Source organism: Lipotes vexillifer, unplaced genomic scaffold (assembly GCF_000442215.2).
Source record: "Lipotes vexillifer unplaced genomic scaffold, Lipotes_vexillifer_v1.1 scaffold504, whole genome shotgun sequence".
NCBI lineage: Eukaryota > Metazoa > Chordata > Mammalia > Artiodactyla > Lipotidae > Lipotes > Lipotes vexillifer.
Genome location: NW_006785225.1, coordinates 4820182 through 4831599, shown reverse-complemented (window position 1 = coordinate 4831599; position 11418 = coordinate 4820182).

Below are 11418 nucleotides of genomic sequence, written 5' to 3'. Positions count from 1 at the left end.
ACCCCCCCCATCATGGTGAAGAACAGATGCCCTCAGGCAACCTACACGCAGAAGCGGGGCCAAATCCAAATCCAAACCCTAGGAGCTGAGTGAACAAAGAAGAGAAAGGGAAATTTCTCCCAGCAGCCTCTGATCAGCAGATTAAATCCCCACAATCAGCTTGATGTACCCTGCATCTGTGGAATACCTGAATAGACGACGAATCATTCCAAAATTGAGGCAGTGGACTTTGGGAGCAACTGTAGAATTGGGGTTTGCTTTCTGCATTTAATTTGTTTCTCATTTTATACTTACTGTAGTTTAGTATTTACAGTTTATTATCATTGGTAGATTTGTTTATTGATTTGGTTGCTCTCTTCCTTTTTTTTTTATATATACATATATGTTTTTCTTTTTTCTCTTTTTGTGTGTAAGTATATGCTTCTTTGTGTGATTTTGTCTGTGAAGCTTTGCTTTTACCATTTGTCTTGGGTTCTGTCTGTCCGTTTTTTTGTTCTGTTTTAGTATAGTTTTTAGCACTTGTTATCATTGGTGGATTTGTTTTTTGGCTTGGTTGCTCTCTCCTTTCTTCCTTTTCGGTTTCCTTTTTTCTTTTATTACTGTTAAATTTTATTTTTAATAATTTTTTAATTTTAATAACTTTATTTTATTTTTCCCTTCCTTCCTTCCTTCTTTCTCTTTCTTTCTTTCCTTCTTCATTCCTTCCCCCCTCCCTCCCTCTCTCTCTCTCTCTTTCTCTCTTTCTTTCTCCCTCCCTTTTCTTCTGACCCATGTGGCTGACAGGGTCTTGGTGCTCCGACCAGGTGCCTCTGAGGTGGGAGAGCCAAGTTCAGGACATTGGTCCACCAGACACCTCCTGGTTCCACGTGATACCAAATGGTGAAAGCTCTCCGAGGGATCTCATTCTCAACGCTAATACCCAGCTTCACTCAACGACCAGCAAGCTACAGTGCTGGACACCCTATGCCAAACAACTAGCAAGACAGAACACAACCCCACCCATTAGCAGAGAGGCTGCCTAAAATCATAATAAGGTCACAAACACCCCAAAACACACCACCGGACATAGTCCTGCCCACCAGAAAGACAAGATCCAGCCTCATCCACCAGAATACAGGCACCAGTCCCCTCCACCATGAAGCCTACACAACCCACTGAACCAAACTTAGCTACTTGGGGCAGACACAAAAAACAACAGGAACTATGAACCTGCAGCCTGTGAAAAGGAGACCCCAAACGCAGTAAGTTAAGCAAATAGAGAAGACAGAGAAACACACAGCAGGTGAAGGGGCCAGGCAAAAACCCACTAGACCAAACAAATGAAGAGGAAATAGGCAGTCTACCTGAAAAAGAATTCAGAACAATGATAGTAAAGATGATCCTAAATCTTGGAAATAGAATGGAAAAAATACGAGAAACGTTTAACTAGGACCTAGAAGAACAAAAGACCAAAATAAATGATGAACAACACAATAAATGAAATTAGAAATTCTCCAGAAGGAATCAATAGCAGAAAAACTGAGGCAGAAGAAGAGATAAGTGACCTGGAAGATAAAATACTGGAAATAACTAACACAGAGCAGAATAAAGAAAAAAGAATGAAAAGAATTGAGGACAGTCTCAGAGACCTCTGGGACAACATTAAATGCACCAATATTCGAATTATAGGGGTCCCAGCAGAAGAAGAAAAAAGACAGGGACTGAGAAAATATTTGACGAGATTAAGAGATTATAGTTGAAAACTTCCTTAATATGGGAAAAGAAATAGTTAATCAAGTCCAGGAAGCACAGAGAGTCCCACAGAACATAAATTCAAGGAGAAGCATGGCAAGACACATATTAATCAAACTCAAAAATTAAATACAAAGAAAAAATATTAAAAGCAGCAAGCGAAAAACAACAAATAACATACAAGGGAATCCCCATAAGGTTAAGCGCTGATCTTTCAGCAGAAACTCTGCAAGCCAGAAGGGAGTGGCAGGACATATTTAAAGTGATGAAAGGGAAAAACCTACAACAAGGATTACTCTTCCTGGCAAGGATTTCACTCAGATTTGATGGAGAAATTTAAAACTTCACAGAAAAGCAAAAGCTTAGAGAATTCAGCACCACCTATCCAGCTTTAAAACGAATGCTAAAGGAACTTCTCTAGGCAGGAAACACAAGGAAAAGATCTACAATAACAAACCCCAAACAATTAATAAAATGGTAATAGGAACATATATATCGATAATTATCTTAAATGTAAATGGAATAAATGCTCCAACCAAAAGATATAGACTGGCTGAATGGATACAAAAACAAGACCCATATATATGCTGTCTACAAGAGACCCACTTCAGACCTAGGGACACATACAGACTTAAAGTGAGGGGATGGACAAAAGATATTCCATGCAAATGGAAATCAAAAGAAAGCTGGAAGAGCAATTCTCATATCAGACAAAATAGACTTTAAAATAAAGACTGTTACAAGAGACAAAGAAGAAGAGTACATAATGATCAAGGGATCAATCCAAGAAGATATAACAATTGTAAATATTTATGCACCCAACACAGGAGCACGTCAATACATAAGGCAAATGCTAACAGCCATAAAAGGGGAAATTGCCAGTAGCACAATAATAGTAGGGGATTTTAACACCCCACTTTCACCAGTGGACAGATCATCCAAAATGAAAATAAATAAGGAAATACAAGCTTTAAATCATACATTAAACAAGATGAACTTAGTTGAAATTTATAGGACATTCCATCCCAAAACAACAGAAAACAGTTTCTTCTCAAGTGCTCATGGAACATTCTCCAGGATAGATCATATCATGGGTCACAAATCAAGCCTTGGTAAATTTAAGAAAATTGAAATTGTATCAAGTATCTTTTCCGACCACAACGCCATGAGACTAGATATCAATTATAGGAAAAGATCTGTAAAAAATACAAACACATGGAGGCTAAACAATACACTACTTAATAACGAAGTGATCACTGAAGAAATCAAAGAGGAAATTAAAAAATACCTAGAAACAAATGACAATGGAGATACAACGACCCAAAACCTATGGGATGCAGCAAAAGCAGTTCTAAGAGGGAAGTTTATAGCAATACAAGCCCACCTTAAGAAGCAGGAAACATCTCGAATAAACAACCTAACCTTGCACCTCAAGCAATTAGAGAAAGAAGAACAAAAAAACCCCAGAGTTAGCAGAAGGAAAGAAATCATAAAAATCAGATCAGAAATAAATGAAAAAGAAATGAAGGAAACAATAGCAAAGATCAATAAAACTAAAAGCTGGTTCTTTGAGAAGATAAACAAAATTGATAAACCATTAGCCAGACTCATCAAGAAAAAAAGGGAGAAGACTCAAATCAATAGAATCAGAAATGAAAAAGGAGAAGTAACAACTGACACTGCAGAAATAAAAAAAATCATGAGGGATTACTACAAGCAACTCTATGCCAATAAAATGGACAATCTGGAAGAAATGGACAAATTCTTAGAAATGCACAAACTGCCAAGACTGAATCAGGAAGAAATAGAAAATATGAACAGACCAATCACAAGCACTGAAATTGAAACTGTGATTAAAAATCTTCCAACAAACAAAAGCCCAGGACCAGATGGCTTCACAGGCGAATTCTATCAAACATTTAGAGAAGAGCTAACACCTATCCTTCTCAAACTCTTCCAAAATATAGCAGAGGGAGGAACACTCCCAAACTCATTCTACGAGGCCACCATCACCTTGATACCAAAACCAGACAAGGATGTCACAAAGAAAGAAAACTACAGGCCAATATCACTGATGAACATAGATGCAAAAATCCTCAACAAAATACTAGCAAATAGAATCCAACAGCACATTAAAAGGATCATACACCATGATCAAGTGGGGTTTATTCCAGGAATGCAAGGATTCTTCAATATACGCAAATCTATCAGTGTGATTAACCATATTAACAAATTGAAGGAGAAAAACCATATGATCATCTCAATAGATGCAGAAAAAGCTTTTGACAAAATTCAACACCCATTTATGATAAAAAACCCTTCAGGAAGTAAGCAGAGAGGGAACTTACCTCAACATAACAAAGGCTGTATGTGACAAACCCACAGCCAACATCATTCTAAGTGGTGAAAAACTGAAACCATTTCCACTAAGATCGGGAACAAGACAAGGTTGTCCACTGTCACCACTATTATTCAACAAAGATTTGGAAGTTTTAGCCACAGCAATCAGAGAAGAAAAAGAAATAAAAGGAATCCAAATCGGAAAAGAAGAAGTAAAGCTGTCACTGTTTGCAGATGACGTGATGCTATACATAGAGAATCCTAAAGATGCTACCCGAAAACTACTAGAGCTAATCAATGAATTTGGTAAACTAACAGGATACAAAATGAATGCACAGAAATCTCTTGCATTCCTATACACTAATGATGAAGAATCTGAAAGAGAAATTTGAAGGAAACACTACCATTTACCATGGCAAAAAAAGAATAAAAGAAAACTGTAAGACACTGATGAAAGAAATTAAAGACGCTACAAACAGATGGAGAGATACACCACATTCTTGGATAGGAAGAATCAACATTGTGTAAATGACTATACTAGCCAAAGCAATCTACAGATTCAGTGCAATCTCTACCAATCTACCAATGGCATTTTTCACAGAACTAGAACAAAACATTGCACAATTTGTATGAAAACACAAAAGACCCCAAAGAGCCAAAGCAGTCTTGAGAAAGAAAAACAGAGCTGGAGCAATCAGGCTCCCTGACTTCAACCTATTACCACAAAGCTACAGTAATCAAGACAGTATGGTACTGGCACCAAAAAAAGAAATATAGATCAATGGAACAGGATAGAAAGCCCAGAGATAAACCCATGCACATATGGTCACCTTGTTTTTGATAAAGGAGAAAAGACAGAAAATGGAGAAAAGACAGCCTCTTCAATAAGCGGTGTTGGGAAAACTGGACAGCTACATGTAAAAGAATGAAATTAGAACACTTCCTAACACCATACACAAAAATAAACTCAAAATGGATTAAAGACCTAAATGTAAGGCCAGAAACTATAAAACTCTTAAAGGAAAACATAGGCAGAACACTCTATGACATAAATCACAGCAAATTCCTTTTCACCCACCTCCTACAGAAATCAAAATAAAAACAAAAATAAAAAAATGGGTCCTAATGAAACTTCAAAGCTTTTGCACAGCAAAGGAAACCATAAACAAGACGAAAAGACAACCCTCAGAATGGGAGAAAATATTTGCAAATGAAGCAACTGACAAAGGATTGATCTCCAAAATTTACAAGCAGCTAATGCAGCTCAATATCAAAAAACAAACAACCCAATCCAAAAATGGGCAGGAGACCTAAACAGACATTTCTCCAAAGAAGATATACAGATTGCCAAGAAACACATGAAAGAATGCTCAACATCACCAATCATTAGAGAAATGCAAATCAAAACTACAATGAGGTATCACCTCACACCAGTCAGAATGGCCATCATCAAAAAATCTACAAACAGTGAATGCTCAAGAGGGTGTGGAGAAAAGGGAACCTCTTGCACTGTTGGTGGGAATGTCAATTGATACAGCCACTATGGAGAACAGTATGGAGGTTCCTTAAGAAACTAAAAATAGAACTACCATACAAACCAGCAATCCCAGTACTGGGCATATACCCTGAGAAAACCATAATTCAAAAAAGAGTCATGTACCACAATGTTCATTGCAGCTCTATTTACAATAGCCAGGACAGGGAAGTAACCTAAGTGTCCATCAACAGATGAATGGATAAAGAAGATGTGGCACATATATACAATAGAATATTACTCAGCCATAAAAAGAAACGGAATTGAGTTATTTGGAGGGAGGTGGATGGACCTAGAGTCTGTCATACAGAGTGAAATAAGTCAGAAAGAGAAAAACAAATACCATATGCTAACACATATATATGGAATCTAAAACAAAAATGGTTCTGAAGAACCTAGGGGCAGGACAGGAATAAAGACACAGACGTAAGAATGGACTTGAGGACATGGGGAGTGGGAAAGGTAAGCTGGGACAAAGTGAGAGAGTGGCATGGACATATATACACTACCAAATGTAAAACAGATAGCTAGTGGCAAGCAGCCACATAGCACAGGGAGATCAGCTAGGTGGTTTGTGACCACCTAGAGGGATGGGATAGGGAGGGTGGGAGGGAGACACAAGAGGGAAGAGATATGGGGATATATGTATATGTATAGCTGATTCACTTTGTTATAAAGCAGAAACTAACACACCATTGTAAAGCAATTATACTCCAATAAAGTTGTTAAAAAAAAAACACAATGACCTTTCCGAAGGTGCTTATACAAGGCAACTCTTCTTAATTCTCAAGTTATAAATGGCAAGACACTTGATAGATGTTCATAGGCATCCAATCTGAATGGTTAAGCCCCTTTGAAACACGTTGTTGTATGTTTGAGCAGAGATATGCAAGTTACTGCATCCCCAAGAAATATGCCCCTTCTCTGGACCGTTCTGACTCTGAACATTCTTATTTCTATTGGACCTAAATTAATATTCTTGCAAAACATTGGAAAAATTATTTTTCTTGAATAGTATATAAATACTTATATTAATTATATTAAAATTATATACACCCAATAAAAATAAGTTTTGGGACTTCCCTGGTTAACACTCCGCACTCCCAATGCAGAGGGCCCAGGTTTGATCCCTGGTCAGGGAACTAGATCCCACATGCTGCAACTAGGAGTCCACGGCCACAACTAAAAAAAAAAAAAAAAAAATGATCCTGCATGCCACAACTAAGACCCGGCACAGCCAAATAAGTAAATAAATATTTTTAAAAATAGGTTTTAAAAATTACAATAGTTGAACCTACTTTTCATGTACTTTATTTTCTCACCATTTCATTCTCCTCCTGCTTAAACATTCCCACTGACCTCAGTCATTCCACTGTCCCCTTTTTTCCCCCAAATCTCTCATGATGTTAATTCTTCTGTTTTCGACATACTGTGATATCTTAGTTCTCCCCTTAAAGTGAGATGCTCTGAACCCAATAAAATTGCCACTGCACATTTCAGTTTGATTGCATGATGTGATGAATGCTTGTGCTTAAAAGCCAAAGAACTTTTCCATTTATGCGATTATGTGATTCCACGATAAGACCTACAGTGTCACTGTACTGCCCCTTGATGTGGCTTCATTTTCAGCATGGAACAGACTCATTACTCCATGATATGTAAACATAACACCATGTCAGAAAACATCAGCTGTTGCTTTTCCACAGACATGGATAACAGCTGTTTGTCTGACAACGTAGAAGACTGTGTGCCCTGTGCAACTCCAGAGTCCTGAAGCAGCTTTTTGTCTCAAGCATAAAGATGACTCCTCACCCTTTGGAGATTGAGATGACAAAATCCCATAAGGCGGAGACAGTCAGACTTCAGAATGATGATAACTTTGAAACACTGCATTTCCTTTTCCTAGCCTGGTGAGTGGAAACCACCTGGCTATTTGCTTCTCTATGCTCTGGTTAAAGATTGCTGCCTGAGGTAGCCTCAAAGAGCTTTTATCTGGTCAGTTACTTTTATTTCCTATTTCAATCTCAGGGCATAAATGTTTCTTGTTGTGTGATGGCTGTGTAATCCTACTGATTCATCTACCAAGATATTAACACATGATACCATCATGTTCCCTGATATCCTGTGGATAAGATTAGATAAATGTTGGCTAGATTCTTATTCCTTTGGATGATGTGCTAGCTAATTTTATGTGACAATTTGACTGGATCATGAGATGTCCAAATATCTGGTTAAATATTATGTCTGGATGTGTTGTGAAGGTGTTTCTAGATGAGATTAGCATTTGAATTAGAAGACTGAGTAAAGCAGATTGCCCTCCCCAATACTGGTGGCCAGAATAGAACAAAACAGTGGAGGAAAAAGGGATTTGTGCTATCTGCTATACTGCTTGAGCTGGCACATCAGTCTTCTCCTGTCCCCACCATTCCTGGTTCTCAGGCCTTCAGACTCAGACTGGAATCTATACCATCATTCTCTGGCTCCCAGGCCTTTTTTTTTTTTTTTTTAATTTATTTATTTATGGCTGCATTGGGTCCTTGTTGCAGTACGTGGGCTTCTCATTGCGGTGGCTTCTCTTGTTGCGGAGCATGGGCTCTAGGCGCGTGGGCTTCAGTAGTTGTGGTGCGTGGGTTCTACGGCACAGGCTCCGTAGTTGTGGAGCACAGGCTGAGCTGCTCCACGGCATGTGGGATCTTCCCAGACCAGGGCTCAAACCGTGTCCCCTGCATCAGCAGGCAGATTCTTAACCACTGCACCACCAGGGAAGTCCCTCCCAGGCCTTTTAACTATACCGCCCCTGGCTTTCTTGGGTCTCCAGCTTGCAAATGGCTGATTGGGACTTCTAGGCCTCCATAATCATGTGAGCCAATTATTTATTTTAAAAACCTCATCTCTCCATATCTATCTATCTATCTGTCTATTTATCCATCCATCCATCCACTTATCTACCATCTATCTGTCTATTTAGAGTGTTTTGGGTTTTTTTTTCTTCTTCTAGAAAACCCTGATTAATATAGATGACCAGTACAAAAAGAATGCTGGCTAATCAGTCTGTATACATTTGTGGGGAGACTGTCTCACAAAGTTCTGTGCTTCGACAGTGAAATAAAGACCTGTTGTTATTTACAGAGAAGACAAAACTTGGATTAGATTTGGGATAGAGTGGCGCTAACAAAGAAAAATGAGAAAGAAGAAGCCAAGGAATTAACAGGAAAGTCAGTAGAGAGGTGAGTTTCAAAAGTCAAGGAAGAAGAGAGTTTGAAAAAGAAAGCCACAGTTTACTCTTTTGAAAGCTACAGAAAAATCTAGCATGATGAGGACAGAGAAAGCCATTCACTGGGGAGTATGGATGGCTTTAGTGACTCTGTAAGGATATGCTCAGTGGAATAGTATGGCAAAACCACATCCGAGTGTGTTGAAGAGTGACAGGGATGTAAGCAAATAGAGACAGCATGTACAGGCAGTACTTTTGAAAAGACTGACAGATAGTAGAGGACATTCACAAAAGAAATGATATCTAAGCTTTAACTTCTGGGTTGTACTTAACCAGTGAGCATATAATAAGTAATCTAAACAGAGAAACTGGAGTAAGTAAGGAAACAGAAGGGTAAATCAGAGGGGTCTTTGGGAAAATATTCATCATCTCTTTTGACCAGAGAGTAGATATGTGGTGGGGGTGAGTGGAGATGAGGCAGGAAGGACTATTAGTTTATATTTGGCAATGCCAGAGGAAGCAAAAATATATCAGCAATTAGGTTAATAGATGAGATGGGGCTGTGGCCCTTTGCCTTGAAAAGCACATCTATCATTTAACAATTTCATGTTGGGTGCTTTGTGAGTTTCTATTCCAGTGAATCTGCTCCTCTCTGTCCTTTTTCTTATTATATCCTCTAGGTTTCCTGCAGAACTGATCTGAATAAAATCCTGCTCAAGGAACAGATTGCATATGACACCTTTAGCAGCTTCAAACTTTCCAAGATTTGCAAAATTTTCATTTTCTGGTGACCAGCCAGAATGTATTTTATAAATCTCAGTCTTGAAGAGCAACAGCTAATTTCCACTTCCTTCAGAAGAGCAATTCGGTTCCTTAGGGCAGATATTAGAGCCAACATTGAAGGGAGTCCCATATCCCAGGAGAAAAGAATTCCTTGCCAATCAAAGATGTCTTTGCCAGAACAGTACAGTGTCATTGTGATAGAGGCCATGTAAATAAGAAAGTAATATTTGCTTTCCCTAAACTGCAGATTTGAACTACTTACTAGATAAGTTACATCAGAGATTAAGAAAACTGTAGAAAACTTTATCAAATTTCCTAGGCAGTGATGCAGTCAAGAGTTAATAAATGCATAGACTTGAGCTTTTGGTATGGCTAAATTTAATTATATGGTACATGCAAGCATTCAATTTTATGAAGGTGAAAATAGGATACCTTGCAAGAAAATGAACACTGACATCAAAGTGTTCAAATCTGCAGATTTAATGTGCTTCAAAATAGCTTCATTTTATCACCGTTCAACTGCAAAAAAAAAAAAATCAAACTCATCTAGGAATTAATATCTAGTATAGAGAATGACAACATGAAACTTTCTTTTCTATTTCAGAATGCATTGGAAATAAATGAATGTAAGAATGATCATACAAAATTTATTTGATGACAGCTAACAGCCTCTCCCCAAGTGGTCTTTAAAATAAATACACACACATCATTAAAGGTCTCTCTATATTGAGAGAAAAGAGGTGATAAATTACAACAGAAGTAATTCTCTTTCCAGCCCTTGGACCTTCCTCCTCCCACTTCCTCATCATCTAACCTGCCACTCTGATACTTGAAGTTCTAATTCTACCATGTGATCAAATATATGTCACACAATCTTTGAAAATGATTAAGTAGCAGTCTATGTATGATCCAGAATAATACACGACGAGCATATACAATATTTAAGACAGAATATCCAAATTTCACACCAGATTGAATAAGATTATTTAACGATACATAGCTGGATGTGGCCAAGCAGGGCTTGGTGAAGATTTCCTGATTATCCAGTTCCTTCAATAGATGCAGACAGCCAAATCAAAATTTCAGGCCAAATAAAATTTATTTTGAAACCTCACTGCTTCACTGAAATTAACAGGATTAACCAGATAATTGGCAAAACTTTGTTTCTGTTTGTGTGATGTGAAATGGTTTCAGGTGACACTGCTTTCCCAGGTGTATATTAGACACAGCTGGGATGCCATCTGTGGTCCTCATTGCCTTGTTATTTGGGTTACAGAAGCAGAATCTCTGTTTTTTTTCTAAGGAAGCATAGCATCATTTTAAAGAGCATATTTGCATCAGACTGTTCTGGGTTTCATCACTTATTGTAAGGCCTTGGGTAAGATTATTAACCTTTTGGTTTTAGTTCTCTCACCTAACATGAAAGAAAATGTGTTGCCGTTACATATTGCTTATTGTTGTATTTTTATTAATATACCTGTGAAATCTAATAGCCTTCCCACAGGTTACTGAGTTCCACATTAGATGATCATGTTTGAGCACTTAAAGCATAAACTAGTGCACTGACTCATGTTGAGTGGATTTAAGGTATTTCAAGAAAGTAAGTTTTTAATGAAATTAAGTATTTATTGACATCATATAACTTGAGCTATTCAGTGCTTATCTTTTATTTTAAAAGGCATATATGTCCAGTTAGCACTTTAGAAAAGATAGTTTCCATACATCAGAATCAATTTTAGCAGTTTGATTTAGGATAGATTCTCTCTCTCCCTCTCTCTCTCTCTCTCTCTCTCTCTCTCTCTCTCTCTCTCCATAT